Genomic DNA, 18,264 nt, shown 5'->3' on the forward strand with positions numbered 1-18,264 from the left:
TCTGTACAAATACTCCTTCTATTAGAGCATAAAATGGATTGCTCGAGTCAGCCAGGAAAACCAATGATTTTGCAGAGTTTAAATCATTGATTAGCATGAATGACTACTTTGGCCTAGGTAAGCTGACCAGCCGCTTTTCATAAAATGTCGGTCGGGTCGACCAATGTCCAGCTTTCATTAAGAAAGTTGATCAATGGCACGCTTTTATTTTAAAATCTTTTTTCATCTAGTAAGCCTCAATAAAGATATTTTAACATCTTGACATATATAGATATAGATAGATCAATTCGCAGCCGGTAAACTTAAAGGTACTTCTGTCTATCCTACAATTTTCCAGTTCTTGGACAGTGTCCACAATTGCTTCGAGACCACATTCAAGTGAAATCAATTCTTGGAAGCAAATTCGTTGATTTAGAGTAGAGCAGAATTCGGGCTGTGGAAAGACCAAGCGGTTAATTCTGAAGCCTTCAGTGGAGATACAATTTAAATTACATCCTGCTTTGAAATCTTATTTCTTTCCACAAGAGAAGTGTCCCACCATGATCGAAAGCTTTTAAAAAACCTTTAGGTGTGTGTACTTTGTGATGTATTGTACTAAAGTCTAAATTGTTATGTGTACATTTAAGTGTGTGTTATTTTGTGTTGTATTGTACTAAAGTCTAAATTGTTGTGTGTACATTTAAATGTGTGTACTTTGTGATGCATTGTACTAAAGTCTAAATTGTTATGTGTACATTTAAGTGTGTGTACTTTGTGTTGTATTGTACTAAAGTCTAAATTGTTGTGTGTACATTTAAATGTGTGTACTTTTTGGAGTATTGTACTAAACTCTAGATTAATGTGTGTACATTCAAGTGTGTTTACTTTATGATGCATTGTACTAAAGTCTAAATTGTTATGTGTACATTTAAGTGTGTGTACATTGTGATTTATTGTACTAACGTCTAAGTTTTGTATATTGTGTACTATTGATTATTTCTATGAAGTCGGCCTAATTCTCTTGGAAATGGCTGTTACTACTTCTAATTTTCAGAATAAATAAATAAAGCATTTTTTAAAAGCAGTTTATTCAAAAAGGACTGACACTCTTCCCAAGCAGTTTGCGTTTTAATACAAGAGAATAGTCTCCCTTTCTGAATTTTTTTGCATCGTCGTTTAAATGCGTTGAACAATTTGATCTATAATTCTACTGCCAACAACCACCTGGGAAATGTTACTGTCAAATGTATCTGGGTACATGCACATAGATCTCAGACCTGATTTCTCTGATTGATTTCTGAAGGTCGCAGCACACAAGTGTGAGGCCCAAAGAAAAGCCCTTGCCATACGCAGGCGCAAACTTATAAAAGCGGACAACGACATTGTCTGAACATGATTTTTACAAAATGTGCATGTCGCAACAGGATCTGGGTTGTCATTTGAACTAGTGCACTCATCCACAAGGCCTACCTTAGTATTATTGTTAGCGTAGATCGTCTTCATAATGACATCCAAGTTGTGAAGAAGATTAATTTGGAGGAGGCAAACTGGCGTAGAAAGGAGAAACTCTTAGATGAATGTAGATGTCATCACCTAGTCTTTTCCTAAGAATTGACCTACAGAGCTAAACAAAAATCAACTCGTATTAACTAAAAGTTACACAATGGGTATTAGCTATGCAACATCACCAGAGTGTGCTAAAAAAAAAGAACTATAGATTCAAACTTTTGATGGAAATTGAAATTTATAACTTAGAAATAGATTTGAATTTTTTTTGTTTTAAAGTTCCAATTTGGCTTAGGCTTGGCAATATATACAAGTACTGAATTATATAGCATAAAAGGAAGTAGACTTATCCGTTTTTTTTTTGTGTGTGTTTTTGTATGTAAATTTTAGAAACAATAACAAGATATTAAAATACTTATTTAAAAACAAAGTTTATGTTTAGTGTAATTGTACTACATCCACAGGATGAATCGTGTAATTAAATTTGTAATAAATCTAGACTAATAGTAATAAAACTGTACGATTAAATATATGTTAACCAATTGTTTTTGTGTAGTACGATTTCATGTTTATTTAGCTTGCTCAATGTGCTATGGTCCAATCACTAAACCAGTGAGTAACGGGGTGTTAGTGTTTATGTGTTTTAGCTTGCTCAATGTGCTATGGTCCAATCACTAAACCAGTGAGTAACGGGGTGTTAGTGTTTATGTGTTTTAGCTTGCTCAATGTGCTATGGTCCAATCACTAAACCAGTGAGTAACGGGGTGTTAGTGTTTATGTGTTTTAGCTTGCTCAATGTGCTATGGTCCAATCACTAAACCAGTGAGTAACGGGGTGTTAGTGTTTATGTGTTTTAGCTTGCTCAATGCGCTATGGTCCAATCACTTGACTAAACCAGTGAGTAACGGGGTGTTAGTGTTTATGTGTTTTAGCTTGCTCAATGTGCTATGGTCCAATCACTAAACCAGTGAATAACGGGGTGTTAGTGTTTATGTGTTTTAGCTTGCTCAATGTGCTATGGTCCAATCACTAAACCAGTGAATAACGGGGTGTTAGTGTTTATGTGTTTTAGCTTGCTCAATGCGCTATGGTCCAATCACTTGACTAAACCAGTGAGTAACGGGGTGTTAGTGTTTATGTGTTTTAGCTTGCTCAATGTGCTATGGTCCAATCACTAAACCAGTGAGTAACGGGGTGTTAGTGTTTATGTGTTTTAGCTTGCTCAATGTGCTATGGTCCAATCACTAAACCAGTGAGTAACGTGGTGTTAGTGTTTATGTGTTTTAGCTTGCTCAATGCGCTATGGTCCAATCACTAAACCAGTGAGTAACGGGGTGTTAGTGTTTATGTGTTTTAGCTTGCTCAATGCGCTATGGTCCAATCACTTGACTAAACCAGTGAGTAACGGGGTGTTAGTGTTTATGTGTTTTAGCTTGCTCAATGTGCTATGGTCCAATCACTAAACCAGTGAGTAACGGGGTGTTAGTGTTTATGTGTTTTAGCTTGCTCAATGCGCTATGGTCCAATCACTAAACCAGTGAGTAACGGGGTGTTAGTGTTTATGTGTTTTAGCTTGCTCAATGTGCTATGGTCCAATCACTAAACCAGTGAGTAACGGGGTGTTAGTGTTTATGTTATTTAGCTTGCTCAATGCGCTATGGTCCAATCACTTGACTAAACCAGTGGGTAACGGGGTGTTAGTGTTTACGTTACTGTAATCGCTTTTTAGTTCATTTTATATTTTCAAAAGGTATGACTTGAATTTAAAGTGGGCTCAAGACCTCCTAAAGTCAATAGACTAACCATTGTGCCAGGGAAGTGCTAATGAAACCTAAAGGTTCTAGAGCTATCAATTGTTAGTTTCAAACGTTTCCTCTACGCTTAGTATATACCACCACATCTGTCAAGTACAGTATCTTTTCCTTGTTCAATACCAAAGAAAATAATTAAATGTCAATAGTTAATTAACTAAATGGTTAAAAAAAAATTTATCGATTCTTGTTTTGTTAAGTACTAGAAATAATTCTGCAAAATTTCAAATTTCCAAATTGGGTGTGGGAGAAATAACGTGTTTAAACTTTTTACCAAACAGAGAGACAGAGAGAGAGTAATTTGATATAATCTTTGTAATAACAATTGAGCTTTTTTTTCAGTGACCAGTCATTTCATCCCCAGTCACTTCATCCCCTGCCATTTCATCCCCGATCACTTCATCCCAGATTATTTCATCCTAGATCACTTCATCCCCAGTCACTTCATCCCTGATCAAATATTTTTTTTCTTTTTCATAGTTTAATTGTGCTGTTAAGGCGTTGACTTTAAGCCGTCATTTCATCTAATATATAAATATGATTATTTTGAATGCTTTTATATATTTTTTGACATGTTATTAATACGTTTATAGTGTTTCCCCTTCCACTTCACATGCTTGATAAGAAATCTTATAATATACTGTAAATCAGAGTGTGTACTTAGCTATAGCGCTTCTAGTGAATGTGGGAGGTGTAATATTACAACATTATCCTACGCATGACTTGATGATCAAAGGCCAAGGTGTAGTGAAAAAAGTGGAAATCTTTTGAGCTTCTGATGTCCATCTTTCACATTATTTTATGTTTCAAACCCTCTTTCTTTAAAAAGTGTGTGGGGGGGGGGGAGGGCGTCATTTTTTTTTTGCCTCGAAAAATGGTTTTATTTGTTCTAATAAAGACTGACTTCACCCATCCTTAGGATATCATGTCACTTATATAAGTTTTAATTGCTTTTAAACATTGAAGTTCCAAGTTGTGTTATTGGCAAAGAGAATTAAAAACATTGTTCAGCAATAGGAATCGATGAATCGTCTTCTCTATTTACAATCAATAGCCTATCTTATTGGTGTAGATTAGATGAACACAAAAAAAACACTTTTTTTTTTACATTACCTCTATATTTATACATGTTAATTTTTTTTTGGTTCTTAATGTCATTTAATTTATTCTTATCTAATGTGTTACACTTTTTGTCATATGAATAAAAATGAACATATTAAATATTGCTTATTTCACGATTTTATAATTACTATTTGTTAGATAAAATGATCAGATGATGAAAAGAACAAGGGATGAAATGATCAGAATATAAATGACCAGGGTATGAAGTGACCGGGGATGAAATGACCGGGGACGAAGTGACCTGGGATGAAATGACCGGGAAGCTTTTCTCATGTTCTAAAAGTACTCCTAAGATTAGTGTTATAAAACAGCTGTAAACGTTGTTTAGTGAGTACATATATACGTATACATAATTGTTCAAGTTAGGTGACAGATCCTGTTCATTAGGACTGCTTGCGTGATTTAACTTTGAATAAAGTGTGTAATTACGACTAGCCCGTAAGGCCGCCAACGATTTTACGTGTGACTTTATTTATTGCTGTAATTGTATGAAGAACAATATATAAACAATTTTAAATACAAATGTTTAATTAACTGAAATATATATATATATAATACCTACACACTACATTATCCATTTATGGGTATGTTTTTGTGACAATGACATTTATATTGTCACTTTCAGTTTATTTCTCATGACAATTTTTTTGTTCACATGCTAACTCCCACTTTCTGAACACATTTATTATTTCCTCACAGTAACAAACCACTTTCTTGTTACATAAGTGACTAATGGAAACAGCCACTTTCTTATTACATTAGTCTTGTCATGGTAACAACCACTTTCTTATGAATTTAATATACATTAAAGATATTTACTAGTGTCTTTTTCTCTCTCTCATAAATAGTTTTTATTTTTTTTTAATTGAAAAGCATAAGGCGTAACGAAAAGATATTTACATCTGACACGCTAAGACATAAAGAGATTATTGAGAACAAAGAATCAATGAAATCGTCTTTCAGCCCCTAGAGATTTGTCTTTATGTGCGTGGCCTTGTGACCATTTAGTTGACTTTGAAGTCATAGATTTCAGTCGTGGCTTTTATTTCATAGCCCAAAGATTAACCAAAGAGAAATGTACCAAGTCAGTCCAATACATCAGTCATATGTTTTCACTCAAGTATCTACAGAATATATTTTTTTGGGTTGCTTAAGTAGAACTTACTAGAACTTATACAAGAATGTTGCAGTCCATCTATACTATTGATCTGTTTAATCTTTCAAGCGCGTCAGTTTAAAAAGATTTAACCACTTGATAGGATTAAACTTGGATTCTCACTTACAATGGGATAAAAAGACGCAACAATGCGATTATATCTTTAGATTTGTGGAGTGTGTGAATGTGGTGCGTGTAATATGTTGGATCTAAGGTTTAAATCAGGGGTGGGCAAATTACGGCCCGCGGGCCAGATGCGGCCCGCCGGAGTGTTTTATGCGGCCCGCCGACACCTCCAGAAATCAGGTGTGCCCACAGTATATACAGATTAAAAAGCAAATATATTAAAAATAATATCTATATAAACTGTCTCATTATAAAAAGTTTCAAGTAAACTAAGATTTTCTTATTATCATCAATACACTCAATTCAAAACACGATCTCTGATCAGTATTTATTCAATGCTATGAAGAACTGTGTTGAATGTTGGGTAGGCTTGAAACAAGATGGCAAGTGTAACAACTAATGCAGCTCGATCTTTGATATAGTAAAATAGTTTATTTTTTGTTTTTATATAAACAAAAATATCCCAACCATAAACTCTAAACAGGAAAGTTTGCACAAAGCTGCATAAAATTTCGACATATTGTCGATGAAAGTAACAGTAATTAACCTTATTGGAGCTAGGGGTATTAACCACAGGTATTTCCGATTTAGGTACAAAATAATCCAATGTATCCGCTTTCTTAGCATGGGTTACGCATATAAGAACAATATAAAATCTTAAGAAAGAATAGTTATGTTACTTGAAGGACATTGACTGTGACTATGTTACCAATATTTACAATGAAGAGTGGAAGACAGATTTCATGTGTTCCATGATTACTATTGCGATGTTGTTGTTTTTTGCATATGAAATGTAATTGCATGTTAAATCTTTTCAAACAAGACTTTCCCATTTCTACAAGTAAGCAAAAAAGAAAACAGGTTTTGTCATTTTCCTTTGCTGAAAGGTGAAACTATTTCTAGTGAAATGATTGAAAGTATAACACTTATTTAGATTTCTTAATTGTGCAATTTATAAAAGCAAATTTTAAGACGTCAAGAACCAGTTTTCAATATCATCAGCTCACCATTTAGCGCAGAAGCTGATTCAGCTCCAGAGGACCTATCTCCAAGCAAAGAGAAGTTCCAGTCAGTACTTCCACAGGAGTCTTATGGGTGTCAGAAGCTATATTTCCACACTTAAAAGGGTAAGTTTCTCTCGTCCCGATATTTCACTTCCGGAACATATATTGTCTCATTCAGTAAACAATCATTTTCTTTTGTGGAAACTAAACAAGTATAATTACTGGTCGATTTTGACTGACTGTAATTTGACAGCAGTCACAGAGGTAACAACTAGTAAGCTAGTTCCACAGTTCCGGAACATTATGCACGAGTGTAAAAAGTAAAATACTGCACATTAAGTACAACTGTATGTATATTTGTGAGGATATTTTAATGCAAAAAAACAACAGCAATTTGAAAAAAAATCGTAAAATTGGTTTCAAAAATTAATAACTCTTATTGTAATTCCTTAACGTGGAGTGTGGAAAAAAAAGAAACGTGAATATAATACAGTGTAAATATGAATTAAAAGATATTTTAGACAGTTAGCTAGAGTATCTCTTAAAGTTGTATATTCATATGCGGCCCGCCATTCCCATTTTTTTTAAATGCGGCCCTCGATACAAAAAGGTTGCACACCCCTGGTTTAAATCATATCAAAGGTGTAGTATTTGAAGTGAAAGAAATAATAGAATACTGAATGAAAGAAAGAAGTCGTATATTGAAGGAAATCACTGCGTAGTTTCAATCTAGAGTGTGTACTCTAGATTGAAGTTTAACACACTCTAGATTGAAGTTTAACACACTCTAGATTGAAGTTTAACACACTCTAGATTGAAGTTTAACACACTCTAGATTGAAGTTTAACACACTCTAGATTGAAGTTTAACACACTCTAGATTGAAGTTTAACACACTCTAGATTGAAGTTTAACACACTCTAGATTGAAGTTTAACACACTCTAGAATGAAGTTTAACACACTCTAGAATAAAGTTTAACACACTCTAGATTGAAGTTTAACACACTCTAGATTGAAGTTTAACACACTCTAGATAAAAATTTAACACACTCTAGATTGAAGTTTAACACACTCTAGATTGAAGTTTAACACACTCTAGATTGAAGTTTAACACAATCTAGATTGAAGTTTAACACACTCTAGAATGGAGTTTAACACACTTTAAAATGAAGTTTAACACACTCTAGAATGAAGTTTAACCCACTTTAGATTTAAGTGTAACACACTTTAGAATGAAGTTTAACACATTTTAGATTGAAGTTTAACACACTTTAGATTGAAGTTTAACACACTTTAGAAGTATGTTAAACACACTCTAGAATGAAGCTTAACACACTCTAGAATGAAGTTTAACACACTCTAGAATGAAGTTTAACACACTCTAGATTGAAGTTTAACACACTCTAGATTAAAGTTTAACACACTCTAAAATGAAGTTTAACACACTCTAGAATGAAGTTTAACACACTCTAGAATGAAGTTTAACACACTCTAGAATGAGGTTTAACACACTCTAGAATGAAGTTTAACACACTCTAGAATGAAGTTTAACACACTCTAGAATGAAGTTTAACACACTCTAGAATGAAGCTTAACACACTCTAGGATAAAGTTTAACACACTCTAGAAATAAGTTTAACACACTCTAGAATGAAGTTTAACACACTCTAGAATGAATCTTGCAAAAAAAATGAATATAAATACATTTATTTTTTTATTTAAACAAAACTTTTACAAATACATATATTATAAAAATTGACTTTTTTATGTAAGAAACTTTTTTGGCAGGTGTGTCTCCCAAAATCTTCAAAACCTGAATTAACCTCTTTTTTTTTGGTCAGTCATTAGTGTTTGTCCTGAAATGTTTACTAAACATAGAGCTTACAGACATGCAAAGCATGAAACTATTTGGATATGTCCTTAAGATTGGCAGTAAAAAGCAGGATCGAAGAACGGATGGGCCTCAAGATGACCTCCTGACCATTGCGAAAAGCGTAAACTTATGATGTAAGCTATTTCTCAAGATCTCTATGTGAACCTTCCTAGAAGGTCAGGTCTCAAAATAAGAAAGACGCAAAGAAGAGAGGAAGACTAGAAGAAGACTAGAAGACTAGAAGAAGACTAGAAGAAGACTAGAAGACTAGAAGAAGACTAGAAGACTAGAAGAAGACTAAAAGAAGACTAGAAGAAGACTAGAAGAAGACTAGAAGACTAGAAGAAGACTAGAAGAAGACTAGAAGACTAGAAGAAGACTAGAAGACTAGAAGAAGACTAGAAGACTAGAAGACTAGAAGAAGATTAGAAGAAGAATAGAAGACTAGAAGAAGACTAGAAGAAGACTAGAAGACTAGAAGAAGAATAGAAGACTAGAAGAAGACTAGAAGAAGACTAGAAGAAGACTAGAAGAAGACTAGAAGACTAGAAGAAGACTAGAAGAAGACTAGAAGAAGACTAGAAGAAGACTAGAAAAAGACTAGAAGAAGACTAGAAGAAGACTAGAAGACTAGAAGAAGACTAGAAGAAGACTAGAAGAAGACTAGAATACTAGAAGAAGACTAGAAGAAGACTAGAAGAAGACTAGAAGAAGACTAGAAGAAGACTAGAAGAAGACTAGAAGACTAGAAAAAGACTAGAAGTTTAGAAGAAGACTAGAAGAAGACTAGAAGACTAGAAGAAGACTAGAAGACTAGAAGAAGACTAGAAGAAGACTAGAAGAAGACTAGAAGACTAGAAGAAGACTAGAAGACTAGAAGAAGACTAGAAGAAGACTAGAAGACTAGAAGAAGACTAGAAGAAGACTAGAAGAAGACTAGAAGACTAGAAGAAGACTAGAAGACTAGAAGAAGACTAGAAGAAGACTAGAAGACTAGAAGAAGACTAGAAGAAGACTAGAAGAAGACTAGAAGAAGACTAGAAGACTAGAAGAAGACTAGAAGAAGACTAGAAGACTAGAAGAAGACTAGAAGACTAGAAGAAGACTAGAAGAAGACTAGAAGAAGACTAGAAGACTAGAAGAAGACTAGAAGACTAGAAGAAGACTAGAAGAAGACTAGAAGACTAGAAGAAGACTAGAAGAAGACTAGAAGACTAGAAGAAGACTAGAAAAAGACTAGAAGAAGACTAGAAGAAGACTAGAAGACTAGAAGAAGACTAGAAGAAGACTAGAAGAAGACTAGAAAAAGACTAGAAGAAGACTAGAAGAAGACTAGAAGACTAGAAGAAGACTAGAAGAAGACTAGAAGAAGACTAGAATACTAGAAGAAGACTAGAAGAAGACTAGAAGACTAGAAGAAGACTAGAAGAAGACTAGAAGAAGACTAGAAGACTAGAAAAAGACTAGAAGACTAGAAAAAGACTAGAAGACTAGAAGAAGACTAGAAGACTAGAAGATGACTAGAAGAAGACTAGAAGAAGACTAGAAGAAGACTAGAAGACTAGAAGAAGACTAAAAGACTAGAAGAAGACTAGAAGAAGACTAGAAGAAGACTAGAAAAAGACTAGAAGAAGACTAGAAGACTAGAAGAAGACTAGAAGAAGACTAGAAGAAGACTAGAAGAAGACTAGAAGAAGACTAGAAGACTAGAAGAAGACTAGAAGAAGACTAGAAGAAGACTAGAAGACTAGAAGAAGACCAGAAGAAGACTAGAAGAAGACTAGAAGACTAGAAGAAGACTAGAAGAAGACTAGAAGACTAGAAGAAGACTAGAAGAAGACTAGAAGACTAGAAGAAGACTAGAAGAAGACTAGAAGACTAGAAGAAGACTAGAAGAAGACTAGAAGACTAGAAGAAGACTAGAAGACTAGAAGAAGACTAGAAGAAGACTAGAAGACTAGAAGAAGACTAGAAGAAGACTAGAAGACTAGAAGAAGACTAGAAAAAGACTAGAAGAAGACTAGAAGAAGACTAGAAGACTAGAAGAAGACTAGAAGAAGACTAGAAGAAGACTAGAAAAAGACTAGAAGAAGACTAGAAGAAGACTAGAAGACTAGAAGAAGACTAGAAGAAGACTAGAAGACTAGAAGAAGACTAGAAGAAGACTAGAAGACTAGAAGAAGACTAGAAGAAGACTAGAAGAAGACTAGAAGAAGACTAGAAGAAGACTAGAAGAAGACTAGAAAAAGACTAGAAGAAGACTAGAAGACTAGAAGAAGACTAGAAGAAGACTAGAAGAAGACTAGAAGAAGACTAGAAGAAGACTAGAAGACTAGAAGATGAGACATTTCTGGATAGTCCATGTAGTACAGAGAACGTGAATTTAGACATCAATCTTATATGTTACAGACGTTACTTCAAAAAAGAAGATAATTACGTCCCACGCATTTCATGTATCAATCTAGTCATGCACATAAATTAATGACTTAAAATCTGATGACTCGTTGTTCTTCCTGGCTAATTCAGGCAACCCATTTCATTCTCTAATTGTACTATTGAAGAAGGAAAACTTGTATGAATTGGTTCAACCGTATGGAATCAAGAAATGTACATCTATTTTTGTGTCTTTTGTAGTTTTTCAATCAATTTCGTCCATTGTTGTCCATGACAAATAGTTTTGTCTTAGCTCCTTGTTTCTGTACCTCCGCATGTAGCTGAGACATCAGCTGAAGTATCGGCTTCAGACTTGGACTGCTTTTGTAGCTAGCGCTTATATAAGTTACTGTTTTCAATTGTTTTCCTTGCCCAGCCTGTGCTGGCTAAAGAGAGTCTTTCATTGAAAAGTATTTTGCAACCTTTACTGAACGTTTGTGTCAGTTCTCTGAACTCTACCTGAAACTCAAAATACTTCTACGAGCAAGCTTTGATCATGTATGGAAGAGAAATGAAAAGAACTCAACAAATTTAATCAAAGATTCGTTTTAGCCCTCTTCTTGAATTTAATTCACACACAAAAAAAAAGAATTTAAAGGCATTTTTGATACATCTAGTAGTTTATGAAAACCCATTCTGAAATGCACACTGAATAGCCCACTCTGTAGCGCCCACTTGGGTCTGAACTTCACTCTATATAAACAAAGCTGTAAATGATAGTAGTGTAAGAACCAAAAAAACTATTCCTAAGATTTGTACAATACCTCTATATTCAAGTCACTTCTTCATGGAGAGTAGGCGGAAAGCTGATCTCAAAAATGGCTCTAACGATTTTCCTAGAAATTTAACAGTTGATGTGTATCGCTGAGAAAAGAAAAACTACCTCGTCGGTAAATGGGGAAAACTCTAGTTTGACCATTATATTTTTTTCAAAGTAAAAATAAATAAATGTAAATTTGGCTAGAGACTAAATCTAGGTCTACATCCTACATCGGTTTTGAAAGGACTATCGCATTCAGTAAAATTTTGCACATTGTCTTCTAAGTCTAGATCGAAATGCTTATCATTGGTGTACTAGATCTATACATTCGCTTAACCAGGATTCATTCTCGGAGAGAAAGGGGTGGAGTTATAAAATGTTTTTAATTCTAACATTTATTAATATTGAAGAGTACAAACAATCGTTCAATATGTTTCATATGATTTATTTTGGTTTTTTTAAGTATTTTTTTAATCTTTTTCTTGTTTTTGTTTTTTTTTATTACATACCATTTTACTTTTTTTTTCTCAACCTGTGACGTTTCGTAATTTTCTTCGCTGTTTGTCTCACAAAGGCTAATCCATTAGATGTGTTCGTATCGCTCTTGAGAAATCAACTGTGTCATCTTAGCCTAACACTATGTATGTGTGTCTAAATCAGATTGATTCTCTTCTCCTATTTCAGAGGTTTTCAAGTAGCGCTATTTAGACTCCAACCAACTGTTACAACAGATGTTTCATGGGACGGAGATTTTCTTTCATCTATACACAGGAGATACTCTAAACATAAAGATTCCGCAAAATAACTACTGATTGTACTACAGATCAATGTAGAACAGAATCAAAGCTGTAAGAGAGATGCATGATGCAAATCAAGACCACTGAATGTGTTCTTTAATATATATATATATATATATATATATATATATATATATATATATATATATATATATATATATATATATGTATATATTGTAATAACTTATGGGAGGCAACTCAACGAGGCAGCTATGTTTATTCATGGGACATCACAAATAGGCCTACACAAAACAGCATCTGCCTTTAGCACAGTCTCTTCATATCGGCTCTACACTTGGGTAAAATTTGTTCTCTTCCTCCTAATGTTGACATCCTTTTCAGTCCAGTCTATAACAGTGTGCACCTTCTAGCACTAGCTTGAATGACGGTGCGCATGGAAGGGCTATATTATTGCCCCCTTCTTAGAGCTTTTCGTCCCGAAAAGAAACAGTGCAGTGGAGGTTTGACAGTTCCGGTGGAGGCCGATCGGTAGGAGCCACTGACGGCAGGTAGCCTTTTGCACACGATGCCATCTGAACAGTTTTTTTTTTTTGCGGCCGACGCTTTCTCTTCCTCCAGTTTTCCAGTCTGTTCTTGAGACGATATCGTGGTCGCCTCTTCGACCTCAGGACGATTGTCTCTGATGCCAGCCAGCTGACACAGGGGGAGATAATGGAGGTCAGGGTTGCCAGCCACTTAACACAAATGGAGGTTGTGGCGATCACTGTTGTTCCCAGGGCCGTTGCTGTAATACGCCAAGTCAGCGGACCTTTTCCATGGACGTCTCGTTACACTTTTGTAAGCCCACAAGTAGCCATGGTTTCAAACACATAGTCATTCTCAGCCTCATTTGTGAGGTATGACCATAAAGCACTCATGTAATGTTCCATAAGCAAATGTTCATCCACCACTCATCAGGTTCCGCAGGAATTATTTTCCCATCGTTCAAGAAGCTCTCACTGATGTAGGCAGAGCTACAAATGTCTGTTAAGTTCAGACCTAGTTACTGGATCGATCGCCCCCCCCCCCCCCAATCGGCCGTCACCCCCCTTATGTTAATAATATATACTAATTATTTATATTTCAAACTATTTTTAGATTATTTCGCCCCCCACCCCTCTAATATGTTGGCCGATATGGTAGTCAAAAGTCCGGTATTGAAAGTCAGCAAAATACATATTCTGAGGTATCTAGAGTGCATTATCCTGCTGATAAAAAGTGTTATTTCAAAAACCTTATGTGCTATTTTTACTGACTTAGACCCTCCCGCGGCAAACTGCCTCCACAAAAATTTGTCAGTGGCAATGTCTGAAGCCTCTTCCCACCTGCTCTGAGGACCTCCATGAAAGTGTGGCGCCAAGTTGTACTAGGATGTAATCGCAACTCTTACTATGCGTAATTCATTTTGTCGAAGAACATGTCCCGTAAACCTCATGCGACGCTCTGTCACAACCTTACTAAGGGGTCGACTCCAAGTTCGGCATAGGATTTCCTTGATTGAGACCCGATCTCTATAACTGACTCCTAAAATCTGCCTTAGCCATGACTATTCACTGCACTTTATTAATGGAGCTCAGCCACTGGTAGAATTGTGTAACCTCTTTTGACTAAGCTCTTGGAATTAGATAACTTTAGATTTTATATCGAAAAGGAAATTTTATAGTCAAAATCATCTGGGGGTTTTAAGCTGACAAAGTTTCTGGAGTTGTTTGTTTTTTAATTCAAAAGCCCATTTAGCTACGTTCATAGAATTGGTGACTGTAGTTTGCTTTAGAATAATATTGAAGAGAGAGGTTTTAAAACTTAAAATAATCTGCAGGGGTTTTAAACTTTAAAAATAAAGCCATCTGGAGGAGGGGGGGGGTAAACTCAATCCTCCCTCCCCCCCCCCCCCATATGCTTTGCTACGCTCAAAGAATTTTAGTGTGTTAATTGCTTTTTTTTTATTTTGAGGAGGTGTTTTTAGCATCAAACCCCGCAGAAGGGGGTTTAAACTCAAAACCTCATTTGGCAAGGCTCATAGCATTTTGAGTGTGTAATTTGCTTTTTTATATTGAAGACGTATTTTTTAGCTTCAAACCCCACTGGAGGGGAGTTTAAACTCAAAAAAGGTATTTTTTAGCTTTAACACCGCTGAAGGGGGGGGGGGTTAAACTAAAAAAAAACTTATGCTACGCTCATAGAGTTTTGAGTGTGTAATTTCCTTTTTTATATTGAAGAGGGGGTTTATCGTAAATTTCGGAGGGGGTTTTAAAATCAAAATCTTCCTTAGCTATGCTCTTGGAATTTGGGGATTGTCGTTTGCATTTTTTTTGTTTTGCATTATACAAGAGGGGGATTTAACTGCAAAACCTCCTGGTAGGGGCTTTTAAACTCAAAACCCCATTGGCTGTGTTGGGCAAGTGATGGTTTAGTATTAAAATTTCACCTAAAATAAACAAAATCAAAGCAAACAAGATTACAAAGAGAGTTTGTGTTACACAAACTCAGAGGCGGCCCCCGTCGAAGTCGGATCCCTGTCGGATCTGCATATTCGCAAATAATATTCAATAGGTGATTTAATTTTGATGTAAAATGTTTTACACGTTTCGGATGTTCCTTCAGAGTTGAAGATAATTACTTCCTAGTCCAAACCTCCCGCAGGACGACGGGGGATGGGAGCGGGCAGGGTTTGAACCCTGGGCCATCCATAAATCTGAACGACAGTCCAGCGCGCAAACCGCACGACCAGGCAGCCATCCGATGGTCAAAAGTAATAATGTTTCAAAGATTCATTTGCCGTAAATTTAAATTTAAATTTAATAAAAAAATAGTAGATTAGTTTTAGTATATTAAAACATTACACTATTGATCAAAACGTTTGGAAATGAAAATCTACACTTTTCTTTTACACTTTAAGTTTAGAAATTGAAATTCTACATCTTAATCTAGTCTATTTTAGTCTAAACTAGATCTAGAAATTCTAGATATAGACTCTAAAATAATTTTAATTAGAATATAAATCCAGATCTAGATATACTGTAATAAAAATCTAGATCTAGTTTAAAAAATCTAGATTAGATCTAAATCAAGATATCATTCCTTTTTTAAACGCGAGTCACATAACGAGGCTTAATAAACATTACTATACCGAGTTCTTTTTTCATTTCATTTGAAGAATTAATTCCATATAACGTCAGAGGGAAAAAAAAACACTACGTCACACGCCTAGCTAGACTAAAAATCGTCTTCATCTATAAGAGCCATTTATCGAGTGTTCATAGACTTTGGTGCACCGAGTGCGTTCTTTAAGCATTTCATTTAAAGAATTCATTCCATATGACGTCAAAGGAAAAAAAACACTACGTCACACGGCCTAGCTAGAATAAAAATCGCCTTCATCATTACGAGCCTTTTATCGAGTGTTCATAGATATTGGTGCACCGAGTGCGTTCTTTTAGCATTTCATTTAAAGAATTCATTCCATATGACGTCAAAGGAAAAAAAAACACTACGTCACAAGGCCTAGCTAGACTAAAAATCACCTTTATCAACACGAGCCATTTCTCGAGTGTTCATAGACATTGGTGCACCGAGTGCGTTCTTTTAGCATTTCATTTAAAGAATTCATTCCATGTGACGTCAAAGGAAAAAAAAACACTACGTCACACGGCTTAGTTAGACTAAAATATGTTTTCATTAATACAAGCAATTTTTTCGAGGGTTAATAGACATTGGTGCGAGGAGTGCGTTCTTTTAACATTACATTTAAAGAGTCCATTCATATGACGTCAAAGAAAAAAAATTCCATTACCTCACAATAGGCTAGTACCGGTACCATAAAAAAAAATGTCTTTATTTACACGAGATATTTAACGAGGGTTCATAGACATTGGTGCACTGAGTTCTAATAGATATTATTTAAAAAGGATCAAAGCCACATTGTTTTTGCGTTTTGTCTGTCAGTCGGTCTGTCCGTTATCTTGATATAAAAAAAACAACTAAAAGTTATTAAAAATTGATTAACCTTTATTTAACGTTTCAAAACATCGCAATAATTTTTAGGTATGAACACAATTGAAAAGTTTATATAATAGATTGTTCCGGATGTTTGTATAAATAGTAAAAGAAAAAGAGAATTTCAGATAAATGTAATACCGTTAATTAAATTTTTTGGATGGTCTCGTATAAAAATTAGATGTACTACAGCCATGTGGAGAGATTTTCATACCTTACTTTGGTGTTTGGATTCTGTTTTCCTTAAAAATCGGAACATAATATTAACGATAATTAGATTTTTTAATGTTTTAGGTAGAAAGTTAAATGTACTGTAAGAGAGTAGTGAGTTAAAATATTTTTCATAAAAATCCGTAAAAACGTTATTTCGTAAATGAGAAGATTATTTGTTTATTAATTAGAAGAGGGAGTTCAAACAATTATTTGGCGTTAGTAGATTTTTAAATAAATTCGGAAATTTCTGGCGACGATTTGTAAGAAACAAAATCCGGAACTTTCTTTATCGATTACAAAACTTCTATGTTATGTTTTACAAGAAAATTAAATGTCTAAAAAGTAATTTTCAGTAATCAATTCTAGTAAATTACTTTTTTTAAAAGCCTTATGCGATTTCAAACAATCATTAGGCATAATTCATGTTTTATAAAACAATATCCGGAACATTTTTACACTTAATGAAATATAAGTCAGTATAGAGATTATGATTTAGCATTAATATGCTATTTACATAAAAAACGGAACAACATATAATTGATAATGTGTTTTTGCAACGTTTAAGCATGGAAATTGAATGTAATATAAGTTAGAAGAGCAAACAAACATTTGTTGGCGTTGATTAGTTTTGCACAAAAAAATCCGGAACAATCAATTTTAGATACTTAACACTATTGAGATGTTATGGGAGGAACATTAAAGGGTAAATCAGATTTTCAATAGCTTTTAGAGTTCTAGTTTTTTAAATCTAAACGTGACGGACAGACCGACCAACAGACAAAACGCACAAAAATAAGCTTCTTTTATTCGGATGGGGGCACTAAACAAAAAATAAATAAAATCTGATTTTAAAAAAAGTTTAAGGAATTGGTTTAGCGCCTGATCATGTTGCGACGTTACGCTACTGTACGAAAATCGCTGCATAAAAAGTCCATTTAAAAAAATGTGCGTGATATTTACATACAAAGTGCATTATTAGCCTTTATAAACAAACAGAAATGTTTTCTTTTAATTTTAGCAGCTAGTTGACCAGAAAAAACGTCTTTAACTATTATTTGTATTTGTTGTAAACATTTCCTGTACATTTTAAAAATATATTTGACTTAGTGATACTGAAAATACACAAAAATTGTCCATCTTTGTTAGCATATTGTAACATTGCCTCCCTTACATTTACGTAATTGTTTTAGAATTGGTGTATTTTTATGAAAAAATCGCTTGCATAATTAATTTTATAAATTAAACGGTTTGCCTTTAGAAAACCAAAAGTAGCCGTTGCACCTAAACTTTTCAAGCCGGATTTAATGATGAAATAATATTTTTCATATCTCTTCTAGTTTTCGAGATCTGAGTGTGACAGACGGACAGACGGACATTTTGCACAAACCTAATAGCGGCTTTTTCCCCTTACGGGGGCCGCTAAAAATCAGCCACCATATTCCGACCCCCCTCCCTCGGGGAGATTTCGGGGAGGGGTTGTTGGATGAA

Source organism: Biomphalaria glabrata, chromosome 14, assembly GCF_947242115.1.
Source record: "Biomphalaria glabrata chromosome 14, xgBioGlab47.1, whole genome shotgun sequence".
Taxonomy (NCBI): domain Eukaryota; kingdom Metazoa; phylum Mollusca; class Gastropoda; family Planorbidae; genus Biomphalaria; species Biomphalaria glabrata.